Source organism: Phycodurus eques, chromosome 12 (assembly GCF_024500275.1).
Source record: "Phycodurus eques isolate BA_2022a chromosome 12, UOR_Pequ_1.1, whole genome shotgun sequence".
NCBI classification, from domain to species: domain Eukaryota; kingdom Metazoa; phylum Chordata; class Actinopteri; order Syngnathiformes; family Syngnathidae; genus Phycodurus; species Phycodurus eques.
In genome coordinates this window covers 25,274,310-25,292,601 of record NC_084536.1, presented here as the reverse complement: position 1 = coordinate 25,292,601, position 18,292 = coordinate 25,274,310, and the positions used below count along the sequence as shown (strand labels likewise).

Below are 18,292 nucleotides of genomic sequence, written 5' to 3'. Positions count from 1 at the left end.
ATTTATTGAGCTAAAGGAGCACACCATTGTAAAATGGCATGTCACCAGCTCAGATGCTGATGGGACTTCATCTTCATACACACCTGCCAATGCATTATTACCTGTTAAAACCGAAGGAAGCAGTCAAGGTGACACAAGCAAAAAAAAAACAGAAAGAGAAACAGAAGAAATGGCATGGCACTTGCCGCACCTGCAACACTTGCCGCACCTGCAACTAGGGGACAGAGTTCGCCTTCTGGACTACTCGACTGGAACATGGACGAAGTCAGGACTTGTAGAGCAAGAAGTCGCACCCCAGTCTTACATCATCAAAATGGATCATGAAACAGCTTTGAGGAGAAATCGTGTGGACATCTGTCTACAAACCCATAGTCCCTCACAGCCACCAGAGGTCATGAACGCCAGAACAGGTAATGATGGCTGCCCCATAAAACAACCTGAGACAAACTCCGACTGCAACGGACAATCAAAACTGCTGAAAGGATTGTCGGTTCCCTCCTACGCACCCTTGAGGACTTCCACGCTGCCAGAACTAAGACAAGAGCGTGCAAAATCCTCTCGGACCCTTCACATCCCAGTCACTGGCTCCTTGCCTCAGGTAGGCGCTACCGATCAATGCAAACTAGAACTACCAGACATTCCAACAGCTTCTTCCCTCTTGCAATCAACTTCTTAAACACCTAACCTACAATTCCATTACAACATGCTGCCAATTTTTTTTACTAGAGTTTGTTGTCACATTTCTGTGGGGCCAATTATGTATTACTCGTGCACTCACTGTAGTAGTCTCGCCACCCTGCACTATTTGCATATCTGTTGACCAATACTGGCCACTCATGCCAGAGTAGCATCTGCTCCATTTGCACACTGATTTAGGAGTATCTGCAACATTTGCATAATCAACATTGTCCCAGATTATCGCACTACTCGCTTGAAGTCTTGGCGCCCTTTGCACAACGGTCATTGCACCGGACTATTACAATATTAGTCTTTCGAACTGCTCTAAGTGCTAGAGGACTCTGCATCTTTTTGCACAATTGTCAAAAAAATAAAGTAAAATAAATGTACCGGCATTACCAGATAACTCGCAACCAGTTATTGCTCAGTGACTGTTTTTTGTCAATGTCTTTATGTCTCAAAAGTGTTCTTTGTCAACTGTCTGTTGTCGTTTTAGAGCGGCTCCAACTACCGAAGACAAATCGCTTGTGTGTTTTTTGGACATATTTGGCAAATAAAGATGATTCTGATTCTGAGAGACTGATAGAAACCTGCTGAAGGAGTATGGACTCAAGGGGGATGAAAAATAAATACATAAATAAAAGGGGGAATGCAAAATAAGTGATTGTATATTACTATATGGCAGTCCAATTTAGGTTTGATTTAGAATGTTTTATGTTGAAAAAAAAGTTTTGAAACTTACAATTATGTTACTGTCGGGGACAGTGCCTCTGGATTGGCAGACTGGGGTGGTGGTCCCCCTTTTTAAGAAGGGGGACCGGAAGGTGTGTTCCAACTACAGGGGGATCACACTGCTCAGCCTCCCTGGTAAGGTCTATTCAGGGGTGCTGGAGAGGATGGTCCGTCGGGAAGTCGAATCTCAGATTCAGGAGGAGCAGCGTGGTTTTCGTCCTGGCCGTGGAACAGTGGACCAGCTCTACACCCTTGGCAGGCTCCTCGAGGGTGCATGGGAGTTCGCCCAACCAGTCTACATGTGTTTTGTGGACTTGGAGAAGGCGTTCGACCGTGTCCCTCGGGGGGTCCTGTAGGGGGTGCTTTGGGAGTATGAGGTACCAAACCCCCTGATACGGGTTGTTCGAACCCTGTATGACCGGAGTCAGAGTTTGGTCCACATATCCAGCAGTAAGTCGAACTCGTTTCCAGTCAGGGTTGTACTCCGCCAAGGCTGCCCTTTGTCACCGATTCTGTTCATAACTTTTATGGACAGAATTTCTAGGCGCAGACGAGGCGTTAGAGGGGGTCCGGTTTGGTGGCTTCAGTATTGCATCTCTGCTTTTTGCAGATGATGTGGTTCTGTTGGCTTCATCAAGCCGTGACCTCCAACTCTCACTGGAGCAGTTTGCAGCCGAGTGTGAGCGGCTGGGATGAGAATCAGCACCTCCAAATCTGAGACCATGGTCCTCAGTCGGAAAAGGGTGGCGTGCCCTCTCTAGGTCGGGGATGAGATCCTGCCCCAAGTGGAGGAGTTCAAGTATCTGGGGGTCTTGTTCACGAGTGAGGGAAGAATGGAACGGGAAATCGACAGGCGGATCGGTGCAGCGTCTGCAGTGATGCGGACTTTGTATCGATCCGTTGAGGTTAAGAAGGAGCTAAGTCGGAAGGCGAAACTCTCGATTTACCGGTCGATCTACATTCCTACCCTCACCTATGGTCACGAGCTGTGGGTCGTGACCGAAAGAACAAGATCCCGGATACAAGCGGCCGAAATGAGTTTCCTCCGCAGGGTGTCCGAGCTCTCCCTTAGAGATAGGGTGAGAAGCTCGGTCATCTGGGAGGATCTCAGAGTAGAGCCGCTGCTCCTTCACATCGAGAGGGGCAATATGAGGTGGCTGGGGCATCTGATTCGGATGCCTCCCTGGTGAGGTGTTCCGGGCACGTCCCACCGGGAGGAGACCCCGGGGATGACTCAGGACACGCTGGAGAGACTACATCCTTCGGCTGGCCTGGGAATGCCTCGGGATCCCCCCGGAAGAGATGGTTGAATTGGCTGGGGAGAGGGAAGTCTGGGCATCCCTGCTAAAGCTACTGTCCCCGCGACCCGACCTCAAATAAGCGGTACAAAATGGATGGATGGATGGACGAATAAGTTAAGGTAAATTAATACAAATGTTGATTTGTTTTGTTGAAGGAGTAATTGTATATTTAGTAATTTAAAAAGGAAATGTTTTTTTTAAACGGAAGGGAAATGTGTTGATTAGCATTAAGCACTACATTACCCAAAAAGCTTACAGACAGAAAACCAGAAGCTGTGGGTCTACAAGTAAGCATAGAGTCGAGAGATCGCAGGGCACATATAAACAAACAACCATTCACACCCACATTGATGCAGGAGGAAACCGGAGTACCCGGGAAAAACTGATTCACAACAGTGGGATATTTTTCTTTCAGTGGAGCTCAGCTACGCCAAAAAAAGAACTGCAGCGTACTGTCACTCATTCTGAATTTCCGGCGAATGACCAAGTGTCAGGCAGCGCCGCTCAGGCGGGGGAGGGACTGAATTGAACTGAATGTACTGATGAATTGAAAGTGAACTGAATGCACTGTCAGCCACGCATGATTCATTCAGTGGAGTTGTACGCAATCTGCTCAGGAGAGACGTACTAGTATGTATGCAATGAACTGTCCTGTCATGAGTGACTCAGGTGGAAGGTCACTGTGAACTAGTACAGTCAGTGATTCGTTCGCGCAAAGAACAACATATTATGCAGTGAACCTACTCATGAGTGATCTTAACCATTCATCCTTACGGGATAGTTTTCATTAGCATCCATTTCTCCAAGCTAACGGAAAATGTTGAGTCAGTCAAGCACATGAAAACAAGCACACTTATTTAAAATAAATGTAAAGTAATAATAAATGTATATATGTTCACATAACATCATCCTCTCTGTGTCCCTAATGTGATTATTAAAGCTTTTTTTAAATAACAATAAAGCGGCATGGTGTATGACTGGTTAGCACATCTGTCTTACAGTTCTGAGGACCCGGGTTCAAATCCGGCCTCGGCTGTGTGGAGTTTGCATGTTCTTCCCGTGCCTGCATGGGTTTTCTCTGGGTACTTTGGTTTCCTCCCACATCCCAAAAACATGCATGGTAGGTTAATTGAATTGTTAAATTGTCAGTAGGTGTGAATGTGAGTGCGAATGGTTGTTTGTTTCTATGTGTGCCATTTGATTGGTTGGTGACCAGTTCGGGGTGTACCGCGCCTCTTGCCCAAAGACTGTTGGGATAGGCTCCAGCACGCCCACGACCCGAATGAGGATAAGCGGTACAGAAAATGGATGGATGGATAATAATCATAATAACACAAACTTATATAGCGCTTCTCAAGATACTCAGAGACGCTTTACACTAATCAGATGACAATAACAGTGAGATGGGAGAGCAGGAAGCCCGGGTGCTGGTGTCAGTGAGGCTGTCCACCGCAGTGCAATGCAGACAAGTCTCGCCGGCCTATGGGAGCCTGTGTGGTTGTATAAGGGACGATGGAAAGGATATGTGCGGTAGCTGACCTCTCCGCACTGATGTTCACGACTCACGAACGAAGCCAGTTATTTGAGAGCTTCCTTAGCGAGAGATCGGTAGGTGATAACTTAGCCTGAGTTATTTTTATTTTTTTAATCTCCCCGCCTTTCCTAGTTTACAATACGTGACAACAAGAACAACGCATAGTCCTTCAGTGCATGTGTTGAGTGAACGTGAACCTCAGGTCTGAATCATGAACTGAATGAGGAAGCACGAGTGATTCTGTGAAAAAGAACTGAACTGATTCGGTAAATAAATCTTTTTAACGAATTGATTCTAGTAATTTAGTACACTCAAAAGAACTGCCGTGCCCATCACTAAAATAGCCCATGTAATGAAGAACGAGTCTCATGATATTTGACAAATTCTGTTTTTTACAGGTTGCGAAGCAACGACATACAGTATAGTACAGTGATTTCCAACTTGTATGGCGCCAAGGCACATATTTACAATTGAAAAATCTCACGGCACACCAACAAACAAAAATGTCAAAAAATGTGGTTACATTAATTACTGTATGTACTTCCTGCCATCTAATAGAAGACCATTTTGGATGCCATAATTCACACCACGTTTGGAGGAGATGTGGCACTGCACATCACCCTAAAAACACCATACCAACAGTGAAATTCGGAAGGGGGAACAGGATGGTGTGGGGCTGCTTCTCAGCAAATGGTACTGGTAAACTTCACATTATTGAAGGAAGGATGAATGGGCAAATGTACCGAGACATTCTAGACAAAAATCTGCTGCCATCTACGAGGGTGATGAAAATGAAACGAAGGTGGACATTTCAACAGGATAATGATCCAAAATTATACTGCCAAGGAAGCTCTCAATTGGTTTCAAAGAAGAAAAATAAAGCTGCTAGAATCGCCCAGCCCTGACTTGAATCCAATCGAAAATGTATGGTAAGAACTGAAACTCAAGGTCCATAAAAGAAGCCCACGCAACCTTCAAGATTTGAAGACTGCTTGTGTGGATGAATGGGCCAAAATCACACCACAGCAATGCATGTGACTAGTTTCTCCATACAGGAGGAGTCTTGAAGCTGTCATTGCAGACAGAGACTTTTGTATAAAGCATTAATTAAATACCAGTTAGCGTGTTTAATACTTTCCCCCTGTGTCATTCCACATTATGCGCCTGTGTATGTGTTCACTGTGATGGGTAAAATGCAGAGAACAAATTTAATGTGCATGCATGCATGTTCATGACAATAAAAGGTGATTCTTCTAAAAAAAAAAATATTACACACAACTTAATTTCTGAGCTTATTTGTTCTACTTTCTTTGTATGTATGAATTACTTGGGTTGTTCCAAACATCAGGTGCAATTTTCATGTTAATAGCACCTTTGGAAATATATGTAGTGAGAAAAATGGTGACGTGTTAATCCTTATTTCAGCCATTGTATATATACGACCACTTACTAATAAATACTACCAATAACCAGAGGTGGGTAGTGACGCGCTACATTTACTCCGTTACATTTACTCAAGTAACATTTTCCATAAACTGTACTTGTCAGAGTACTTTAAATGCAGCATACTTTTTACTTTTACTTGAGTATTTATGTGAAAAAGGATCAATACTTTTACTCCGTTACAATGATCGACATGCCGTTCGCGACATTTATTTATTCATTCTTGCGTGTGCGCGTCTATTATTAGACTCCATCTTTGACTTTCGCATACGGTGCCCTTTGCGCCAATCCAACGGGATCACTAATGTCATTTGACTCCTATTCACCAATCAGACGACACAAGGCAGTCACATGACCGCGCACGTAGCCTTCACGAGCCAATCAAATGACTCATTTAGGGGGATGGGGGAGGAACAGCCACGCGACTGTGTTTATTTTACAGACTCCAAAAAACAACAGCTTTATCATGCAGCTCTGAAATTGTGACTGCTCAAATGTTTATATTTCAGCCCACTTCTAACTTGAGAAAATACCTTGCGGTAAGTTGCAGATGTTTCTATTGTTGTTTTGGAAGTGGATATGGCAAAATTAGCACTATCCCTATGGTGTCGCACACACAATAACTAAATCTGTTCAGCAAACAGCTTCTTCATGAAGTCATTTAAGCGAATAAAGCAAATAATGTTTCTATAGGGCCCAATGTATGTTGTTGGTTTTTGGCCAGTTAAAAATGTATATGGTGGCAGGTGTATGTCGACTCCCAAATATTATTATTTTTTTATTTTATTTGATGTTCATGGTCTCATTTAAAAAAAAAATAATAATAATCAGAAGTTACTCACAAATTAGTGTTTACTTGAGTAGTTTTTTTTCAGTGAGCACTTTCGTACTCTTACTGAACTAAATATTTGGATGATTACTTTTTACTTGAGTCATATTATTCCAAAGTAATGGTACTCTTCCTTGGGTACAATATTTGGCTCCTCTACCACCTACCACCTCTACCAATAAATGTAGCAGTCTAATGACTGCCAACAGGAAATAGCCATGTTTGATTATACTACTGACTTTTAAACCCAAAATGCGTTTTCATTGACTATTACCAAAATGCTCGAAACCTTTTCTTAAATCGAATGGCTTTTAATTTCTATTGTGTTGTATTCAGCTTAGAAAACAAACCTCCGGCCTCTTTTACAGGGTCTTCAGTTTGGCAAGCTTACATGATCAATTAATAGCACAATTGTGATGAATTAACGACAAAGAAAAAAATATCCTGGCAGGAAGTCTAAAGGCGGACTGTAATTGCTGCTTTCAAGTGCCAAAAATACTATTTAAATGCCATGCTCCACACAGTGATTGGCTCCCCTCCCCTCCTACCATTTGCCCTCTTTTTTTTTATTTTTTATTGCTTTCTCCATGATTCAAAACAGGAGGAGGCCTTTTCACAAGCTTGGAATAGTTTGCATGGCAGAATAGCAAGCTAATTAAAGCTCCTCTAGTGATAGATGACAGTGAGGGTACGAAATGTGGGCATGAGGACACTATGACACACCAATAGCATCACAACCATCTGCCCAATTTAGATGGCTTAATTGGAAGAGCGATGGGGATGATTTGGGACTCAGCCTAATGGCTGGGTTGACCCAGTGTAGATGGCAAATTCTATTTTGTTCAGAATTGCAGACCATGAATCAGACCCACCCTTTGTTTTAGTCCTCTGGGTGTGATTGGATTGTTGAGGTCAACAGGAGTCAATTATTTGCCTTAGGCAAGCACCTTGGTATTTCTTCAATGAAGGATAAGTTTTAAGTTGTAGCTTGATTCATTGTTTAAAAATCAAATACCAAGTAGATCAGTTGGTGACCTTGTGTGGATGCCATTATGGGTTTCTTTCTTTTTCAAAGAACATTCAATTTAAACAAAACAACAGCGCCTGACAAATGATCATCTTGAGTATGTAAGTCTGGATTACTTCAAGTTGTAAAATACTGTTGTTCAGAGAGAGTCCTCTATTAAACATAAACCCGGTAGTGTTAAATTTGTATTTAACGCTAGTGGGTTATCATAAAACATGTTCGACACAAGAATCAAATTAAACAAAATCACTTTTCATATTTGTTGCAGGGGTGATAAACGTTTGTCAGCATTTTTCCACACGAAAACAGCCATGCCAGATTCTTTAAGCGCCACATTGTTTATTACAATTACTCCTAAACTAATGCATGTTCCACACATTTCACCTAAAATATCATTTTATCCTGGATGAAGCTACTGCATAGTTGCTGAGCCCACAAGTCTCCCGTGCCACTGTCCAACCTCTTAAAAGCTATTTGTCTGGCCCCTCATATTTTTCCCATTTACATTACATATTTCTGGTCGGTGATGCCTGGATGAGATGAATATATCTTTTGAATCCCATTAGCATCACTGCAAGAGAGATCTTGTCGAAAGATATGCATCATTGTGACTTGGGGACCAACACAGCATTTGGCCTAACAGGCATGTTTGCTTTGTTTTTGTTTCATCTTTTCATGCTCTGGTGGATGAAGGGAAGAGCTGGATTTAAAAAAAAAAAAAAAAAAAACCTTGATCACTCACCTTCTGTAGATAAAATCCACCTCATACATGTTTTCAGTAATGCTATTAATGCCTTCAGGGCCAGGCACCGTACACAGGCAATGGAAAATTGATTAATTGTTATACTCCCCAGGACTGCCCTGCTCTCATTTCTATGTGAAATAAAAAGTATCTGAAGAAGAATCATTTGGTAAATCCCTGGTTTGGTTTGTGAGGCAACAAGTTACAAAAGACCACAGAGCACAGATATTTATAAAGCCTTTGGGTCATAGCGGTTAGGTTGAAATTGTGTTAATATATGAATTAACCATTAACCAATCACGTTACTGTTAATGCTTCTCTTTTATGGAGTAAGGAAACACAGGAGAAGAAAAGCCGAAAGGCCATTTCTTTATTATGAGAGTGATTTCCAATGTCACATCTCAACTGCAGCAGTAATCTTGTTGCGGCTGGTATTCATTAGTGAATGTTTGGCTTCAGAACCACGTCAGTACCCATAACTATTGTTACAGTGTATCATGTGGCCTGTGTAAATACCTTTAATTAAAGTATGGTGTATGCTTAGCACTACTTGCAAACACAAAGTGGCAGCCAAGGTCTGTTTTATAGTAACCGCTGGCCCACCATAACATTCCCTCCTAATGCAGCCGTCATATGCACTTGCCACAAGATCTAAGAGCAAAGCAATGCAACGGGGCATTGTGAAAAGGCATCTGCATATAGTAATGCAAAGGGCTGTTCGTTTTCCTGTGCTCAGAGGGAACAATGGCAGCCACCCACTGACAACAGACAACAGTCCTCCATCTTCCTCTTCAGTTGAATATATATGCAGACATCCTACAGAAATTTGACACTTTTTGTCAGACAGCAATGCAACATTCCTATGTGACTCTAAAAGGACAGCAAACAATGCGAACAGATAGCAAAGTGCTTGTTGCAGAGGGTGAAATGCATTGCAGATGATTGGAACAGATTACAACTGGGAAGCAGTTATTTAGAGTGCATTGTTGCAATTTGGCCTGATAAGTGGACAAAGGGTTTTAGGGGTGTGGCATCTGCAATTAGATTTATGGGTTGCTGTATTGGCTCTGCTACCGCAGGATGGAAGATAGAACCATTATCTCGAAATGAATGCCCCATTACACATTTATGTCTGAATACGGAGCTCTACCAAGATACTTGGTGGGTTGATGTTACTATATACAAGTGTAATGATGAGATAGAAAATGTGTCCAAGTTGTTGTTGTTGTTTTTTTAACCTGTCCTGTACAGCTGCATGACCATGCAGAATGGTGGATCTGTATGCCTTTTTATGCCAGAACAGTTTTTCTCTGCAACAGGGGGAGTTTGAAATACTCCCTCTGCTTATTGTTTTTGTTTTGTAATTTTCCTGATGTTTACTGAAAATCCAGCCTGACAGAAAAGGGTTTTAGGGTACTGACAGAGGGACAGAACGGGCAAGGCGAATAGGGGTGCGAACCACAGCAGAACAATAGTTAGTCTAGATATTCGACCACAAGTAACGTTACAACAGTCAAATCATGGTCTTTTTTGTGGATGGGGGGGAGACACACCCGGTGAGGACATACGACAACTAACCAGTAGAACAAAATGAGAGAGGACAGAAAAGTGCAGGACAGGACAGGATGTGGGAAATGAATAAGGCAGTGCTCCTGATGAGTTGCGTGGTGGGATGGTTTTTATAGTGTCTAAACACCTGTAAGAATCTGTGAGTTGATTTGATTAATTTCACCGCTGTTATTATTAGTGGTCCCAGCACAAGCAATTAAAGCCTATAGCATGTCTATGGAACTTATTAGTGAATGAACACCAAATCACATGCATGTTAGTCAACTGGTGTACGGAGTTGCTGAGCCGGCACATTGAGGAAGGGTTGAGCCGGCAAATCAAGGAAGGGTAGGCCTGGCCCCCTCCACCCGCAAGGGGGGCAAAGCCAGCGAGCCCATCCCGCAGGAGACCCAGCCAGGGGGACGCCACCCACTCCCCAGGACCCAGGGCGGTCCCCATGCTCAACCGAAGCACCCGACCAGTCCCAAAGGGAGGGGCATGGCCCACCGCCCCCCATGCCCAATACCCCCACACCCCTACACCCCACACGCAGCTCGCCCCACTGCCGCCTCCGCCCCCACAGACCATGGGGGCCCCAGCCACCAACAGGGTCCAACGGTCCCAGCCCGCCATAAGCGAACCCATGTTTAGCGCCCGTCGCGAACAATGATGGGGCACAGGCCCCAGGAGTCAAGCCAAGAGAAATGTGAATACCCACCACCCACCCTATTAGTATGGTTACCAGATCCCGACGTGTAACCATTACCCCTGTAATGTGATCATGTGTGCTGGGGTGTCGTGCAATAAAATTGGGACACTGATGGGGTGAGGCGAGACAATCACAGGGCAATGATGACCCGCAACCGTGTCGTAGTTTTTATCACAACTTTGAAATTTGTCTACATAGCAAGTAGACGGGTTACAATTAACATTTCCCAAATGTATAGTTTCAAACAACGCTAAAAATTTTCTAGGTGAGTAGGATAATTTTTCAAATCCATATAATATTTTGCAGTGTTTCCCACATATACATTTATTTATGGCTGGTCGTCACAAATAAATTTAAATTTGGGCCACCACTAATAGATTTTTGCGCTTACACTCCGGTACAGTAGGTGGCGGTATACATCACCAACGGCCAAAAACTAAGAAGGATATATGTAGCTTGTTCCACCAGAGAAGAAGATGTTCAAGAGAAAGCAACGCGAGGGAGACGACACGACTGTACGACAGTAACGTTAACCGTAAAGACCTATTAGACCTATTCTATAAATGTGGCCAAACAAGTCCAGTCCATTTTGTGGGGATCAATAATTTTTTTAGAGGGGCTGTAAATTGGTTTTAGGGGGACTAGGATAATGAACTTTTGCCATGAACATATATTACCAAAAATTGGGGGGGCTTGAGAATCCCCCCTAAAATAGGCCAAGCAACGCCACCACATACAGCTAAGAAAGGCCCAGGAAGGAGGGCTTTTGTTGAGTTTGCAGCAAAGTCTGCAGAAACAACCACTTGCAACGGCATATCACTACAGAGTACCACGACGAGAGTATGAGACACCAAACATCTCTCACCCTCCCTTTTAAACGATGAATAGGGTAAGAGCATAATTTTCACAAGTGCAGATCAATTTCTTGCTGCTGAACACCACATCGCTGATTCAGCCACTGGATCAAGGCGTTATTTGCGCTTTTAAGGCGCTTTATATGCGAATGCATTGACTAAAAAAAATGACATCTCGCTAAAGGCGCACTGGGGTGAATACACTATTGCGTTGTGTCTCCAAAATGTTCAAAAGGCAAAACAGGAGATGAAGAGTGACACTTCAAATGCCAGCTGGAGGAAATTGTGGCCAGAAGTTGTCCACTACTGTAAGGGGTTGTCTCCTGAAGGCGTTCATCATTCAGCTGTTGATAAGGCTGTGAAGCTGGCAAAATGACAAATGGTGTAAAAAAGGATATAAATGAGCTGATTAACCACTCAGCCTTGGACAGATGAAGAGCTAATCGAGATGACGAAGTCAGCAGGTGAGGATGAGGAAGAAGAGGTTGGAGAAGAAGAAGGCTTAAGCCTTTATCTGCTTGCAACCATGGTCAGAATCGCCAGAGAAGTGTTTCAAGAATGAGACCCCCACATGCTTTGTTTGTTGCAGTTTGCCAACGATATTGATGGGAAGTATGGCAGTTTATAAAAACCTTCTTGCACAGGTGTAGAAGCAGCGCCAGCAACTTCCCTTAGGCATGTTACCAGATAACTAGCAACCCTTTATTGCTCAGTGACTGTTTTTTTGTCAATATCTTTATGTCTCCAAAGTGTTCTCTGTCAATTGACTGTCTGTTGTCGTACTAGAGCGGCTCCAACTACCGGAGACAAATTGTGTTTTTTGGACATACTTGGCAAATAAAGATGATTCTGATAAAGGGTTGCCTTCAGAAGTAATGCTCTTCTTCGCTGAGCAGTACAGTATCATCATCATCACCTTCAACATCAACGGTGAGTACCTTTACAGAATTTTATATTGGTAATATTATGTATGTTTAAAGGTATGGAAAGTGTTCATAAAGGTGTAGTAGAGGTTAGTTAAGAGTGTGTGGAAGATTAATAAGAGTCTGGGGGGTACATACAACTTTAAAATATATATAAATAGGAAAATAAATATTTGGTTGCAACTTCACAGATTTTGTTTGATTTTGATTTTGTTTTACGATGTAGATTTGCCATTTGTGTGTAACGTATTTCCTTACAGGCGATTTGTACTGTTTGTCAAACGTTTACTGCATTTCTTGAATGCTGGCTTTTCAACTGTATTAAAGAGCGGTATTTATTTTGCAATGTAGCTAACTCCACTTTCTGTTGGTGCACACCATTTTGCAGTGTTCCGTTTGTATTTACAAATGTACATTGTCAACCAAAATGCCTCATGAGGCAGTGACTGTTAATTGTGGGGCTGAAAACAAATTTGGCATACTGTGGGCTCATCTTGCTCATGCGGTTTGAAGCCGAAATATTCCCTACACCGTGGTGTGTTGCATTTGGCTTTTCAATCATTTTTTTTCGTTGCGTCGTTCCTCATGTGCGGATGCATCTGTTAGCGGCTTCGCCATTATTTGGGCACAGTGCTGCAGTGACATCAGACGCTACATCCAATAGAAGATACGGTGGCCGAGTGATTTCAGAGTGAAAAGAGCGTGATATTTTGGCAGTGTTGTAGGCTACAGTGAAGAAAGCATGTAGAAACTTGAAGAAGCCCGAAGTACACCTTGAAGTGGCCTCCAATCAGCTGTACCTCAAGGAAGAGACTGAAACCCCCGAGATCCTGCCGTGCCTTTATTAGTCAGATGGACCCCTACTTTTTCTTGCTGCTGCTCGCTGTCTCCTCCTGCTCTTCCCGCTGCTGCTGCTGCTCCACCTCCTTCCCTCCTCCTCCTGCTTAGTAAACATAAAGCCGCGCTTTTTTATTGTAATGATGACAAATCCATATTGCCGAGTTGTAGCCTACTTCACGTTTAAATAAGCAGTAAATGCCACCGGGGATCTTCTTGTTCGGTTGCTTAGCAACCAGGGACAAATATGGCAAGCTTGTTGGGCCGCCGTCCACCCCACGCCCTACCACGCTGTGAACACCATACAAAATGAGTGCGGCATTTTAAAGCCCCATAAAATGGAAGGGGGAATTCCTATCTACAAGAATCCAAAAGTGCTGTTTAATAACTCCATCTTTGTCGTGCCATTATAGCCTGTGCGCCATATGTTTTTATAGCAACTAACTTGATTGTTGAGGTCATGCATGTACCTTTTGAACACCGTTTAAATGCCTTCACCTGACGTTTCCCCCTTTAATAGTAAACAAAACAATACAAAATCTTCTGTATTAGTTAATTCTTTAATAACCCTCCATCCATCCATTTTCTATTACTTATTCATAGATCATTTTACACTTGAGACTATTTGAGTCCCAAGATGCACAAAAACTGGAAAAAATGAGTCCCAGCCCTGGAACAATGAGTCCCTGCACCTTATCGTCATGGAGTACAGATACAGTAATCCTCCGCTATATGACGGTTGTTGCTTCGCGGTCCTGCTATATTGCAGATTTTTATTTTTAAATTTGTACAATATTTTTGTGTTATCCGTTGTGCTCTTGTTCTCTCTCAACGTATTATGTTTCAGCCTGCCATAATAGCAAATGTTTTGAGGACGATAGATTTTCCCAAAAACTATCATGATAAACCATGGTATCGATATTTTTTTATGCCACTGATATGATATTATAAAGCATAATAATTCAAGTTCTTTTTTAAGAACAATTAACTTTCAATTCCAAAGAACATTGAACATTGGCATTGCAATGTAGAGCAATAAATCAACTATCAGAGATACATACAAAAAACATAAATTAAATTAGACTATAGCTCTGTTTGCAAAAACTGTACTTAAACAAATATAAAACATTTGGCACATAGGTATAGCGTCATCAACCAACTAAAGAGACCCCCCCAAAAAAGTTTCTAAAGCCAGCCAAATTTGAATGAATCAAAAATAAATAAATAAACAAATAAAACACTATGTATTCGAAAGCATTTGGGCTTTGTCACTGTTTTTAAGTCAAATGCCAAACATTTTAATTTCACTGTTAATTTTTAGACTTTATTTGTATTTATTGTATGACTGTTGTCATGTTATGCACTGTATAATTTCTGCTGCCTCTTGGCTTTTGAAAAAGAGATTGTATCTCTCAATAAGCTTTTACTTGGTTAACTCAAGGATGAAATATAAAATAAGGTCCTGCCCTCAAGCTGCTGTACTGTGATGTGAGACCTTCACCTGTCAATCCAATGACGCTGAAGTCAACTACTGCCTGAATATTTTGATGTGTGCTGCTGTGCTTATGGTTTATAAACCGTTAACTTTCCCATGTGTGCGTGTGTGATATGTGGGGAACACACAGGCACACAACTCAGAGCGCTGACGATCTAACGATGTCGCCGCAGTGGAGTGAGCTCTATAACTCCAGCCCTTAGCTTGCTAGCTCATTAGCTCGCAGGTAGTGAATGTAATAAACAGTTAACTTTCCCTTTGTCCCAACTGTGTGTATCTACGGCACAAACGCCATTCTGCCAGCGACTTGCTGCGTTGTGAGCGGCGCGGCAGGTGTTACCACAACAATGAACATTTAATCGACTCCGGAAAAAACTCCCGTGTCCATTGTATGGAACGATAACCTGTCCCACTCTGCTCCTGATTGGCTACCACCAATGATTCATATTTTTGATTCGCTGTGTGTGGAAGCTAGTCACCAACACACACACACACACTGTCACATCCTCTATCAGTTTCTGTGAAGAGGTGTGTGTACCAACAAAGTTATTTTGCACGTTCAAGAAGAATAAGCCGTGGTTCACTGCCAAACTTAAGCAACTTTGCCAGGCTAAAGAGGACGCATATTCAAGTGAGGCTAGAGCTTCGTGTAATTGCACTAGAAACCAGCTGACTAAAGAAATTAACATTGCAAAGAGAAATTATGCAGTAAAGTTAGAAAAACAGTTTACCACTAACGACTCTGAATCAGTCTGGCATGCATTACAATCGCTATGTCATGAGCCATCTTCTGTTGGAGCCTTGGTGGTGCTTTGCGTCATCTCTCTCTCTCTCTCTCTCTCTCTCTCTCTCTCTCTCTCTCTCTCTCTCTCTGTCTCCCCTCCCCTCCCCTCTCTCTTTCCAGCACCTTCGTCGGCTGCGCACCTGTCACCAATCAGCCCTCGTTACCACCTACATTTAAGCCTGCCTGATCCTGATACCTTGCCAGAGGATTGAAGCGTCCAAACGGTACAACGGCTCCCCAGTCTCAAAGTAAGCCTACTTAATTCCTTGTCATCATTCTGAACTTCGTTCTTCCTTGTCCTCAGTGTATCCTCCATGTCCTTCCCCAAGTGGATCTCTGCCACCTCACCGTCAAGCCAGCCACCCGTGCTCGTCACTGCCTGCCACGTATTCTCTGCCTCAACAACCTGCCAGCGCATCTCAAGGAACATCTACATTTCTCTTTTCAATAAACTGTTCATCACAAGCTTTCAGCCTCTGTCTTCTCTTGGATCCAGTCTCCATCCAATTCATGACAGAATACTCTGGCCAAAAATGGACCCAGCAAACCCGGAGGCGCTGAAACACGCTATCACCCTCCAAGGCGCCCACATAAGGCGACAAGATAAAACTCTTCAGGAAATCATGGAATCTTTACACTCCCTTAAGCAACAAGTATCCCTCCTGTCTTCGAAAATGCAATCCAACCTTCTTCCCGTAAGTACTCCTTCCGAGCCTGCAGCTTCCCAGCCACTCCACCTCCCGTACAAAGAACCTCATGTGCCTCCGCCCAAGCCCTATTCTGAGGACCGAGGTACATGGAGCCAGTTTTTACCTAATTGCTCACTAGTTTGCAACCTTCAACCGTACAGTTATCCCACTGAACAATCCAAGGTCACATTTGTCACGAACCTCCTCCACGGCAAAGCAGTCTAATGGTCCACCACGTTATGGCACAACTCCTCTCCGGTACTCCAGTCAGTCGATTATTTTTCTGCCGAACTAAAAAAGGTATCACCCCATTCAGGGCAGAGAAGCCACCCGCCGCCTCCTTATGCTCTCTCAGGGCGCTAGTGCCGTAGCTGCATATGCGATTGAATTTAGGATACTTGCGGGTGAATGTGATTGGTATGACGCTGCGCTTAGGGTGATTTTTCTAAACGGACTTTCTGAGCAACTCAAACATGTGCTCGCTGCCTGGGACGAGCCCTCCTCTCTCCAGGATCTTATAGCACTCGCCATCCGCAAAGATAACAGACCGCGAGAGAGAGCACAGGAGAGGGGAGTCCGAGCACATAAGATCACTCCCACCGTGAGCACCGCGCTGTCAGCATCTCACCGGCCTTCTTGCACCACCTACTGCCCCTTCGTCACCCCCTACACCTAATGAGCCCATTCAAATTGGTAACACCCGAATAGACACCAGGAACGTCAGCGTGGTGTCATCCAGGGGCTGTGCATTTATTACGGTAAATCAGGTAATTTCATCATCACTTGCGATGAAAAGAGCCGCCACGAGCCGAGAGCGCCATGGTGAACCAAACCACTATTTCTTCTGGCTCTCCGTGCAGATGATAATTGTATTCACAAAGGTATAGCACATCAGCTCCAACTCCCTCTATTGTTCTATTAGTCATTTCAAACTGCTCTAATTGCTAGAAGACTCTCCAGATTTTTGCACAGTTTAAAAAAAAAAAAAAAAACAATTGTACTGGCATTACCATATTACTGGAAACCTTTTATTGCTCAGTGGACTGTGTTTTGAATGTCTTTATGTCTCAGAAGTATTCTCTGTCAATTGACTGTATGTTGTCGTACTCGAGTGGCTCCAACACCCGGAGACAAATTCCTTGGCAAGTAAAGATGATTCTGATTCTGATCACATATTCAGCCTGCTTTTAATTACTTAACAATATCCAGGTATCCAGCTGTCTGATAGAGAAAAAGCATAAAATATTCAGTGGTTCATCAGAATCATTTGGTCGATGCAAATGACTGGACAATGAGTTAAGGCCTTTTCACACTGCACTTGCTCAGTGTGAAAAGCCCCTGCGTCAAACCACAACCACGATAGCAATGGGGGTGCGGCCATCCCATATTTGGAAGTGGAGCTTTCCCCGCTGAGTGGAATGCAACTCTGCGTCCTCCATTTCCGCTTTGCCATATACAGTACAAGTCCACCAAAATAGCACCCAGAAATCACTCCGCCAGCTCCGCTCCCAACGGAGGAGCTTTTTAACATCACCAAGTCAACGCTCCAGAATTTTTCTATCCGATGACGCGACACTGAGCATCAGATGCCCTCTGTATTGATGCTCGGTTTCACGTCAAAACGCACTGATGCCTCCTGAGCACACACAATGAATTGGAAAGTCGACAGCATCAGACGCCTTGCCAAGTGCAGTGTGAAAGAGCCTTTAGTGATTCATGGAAACAGAAAGGGTAAAAAATTAGCTAAGGGAAATGGGAGCGTTGATACTTGTCTTAGGCTCTGTAATTATTTTTAACTGGTCTGACGCCAGAGCAGACACAGAACAAAACTAGCAGTACAGTGCACCCCCACTATTCGCATGGAATAGGGCCAAAGCCGATCGCAAATAGAGAATTTCAGCGAATAATTGAACCGCCCCTAAAATTATTGTAATCGCCTAAATAATGTTTACACAGTAAACTATGATCCCAAAACACAATTAGCATTTCTAAAGCTTACACAAAGCGATGATAAACACACTGTGAGGCAGTCTACCCATATAAACCCATATAAATGTACAGTATGATTTCATATTATTACATATGCACCAAACTGATTTTTAATAAGAAGCCAGTAAAAAAAAAATGTTTGTTCAACTATTATTCAATTCATTTCAAAAGGGGGGTT

The 18,292-nt window shown here is 43.2% G+C and overlaps 1 long non-coding RNA gene across 1 annotated transcript; it reads left to right on the top strand.

Moving 5' to 3' along the window:
* Nucleotides 1–11,863: 11,863 nt before the first annotated feature.
* Nucleotides 11,864–17,223, top strand: LOC133410884 (uncharacterized). Its single transcript, XR_009769589.1, has 3 exons — nucleotides 11,864–12,327; nucleotides 15,557–15,660; nucleotides 15,741–17,223. It is a non-coding gene; the product is annotated as an uncharacterized LOC133410884 (long non-coding RNA).
* Nucleotides 17,224–18,292: the final 1,069 nt, after the last annotated feature.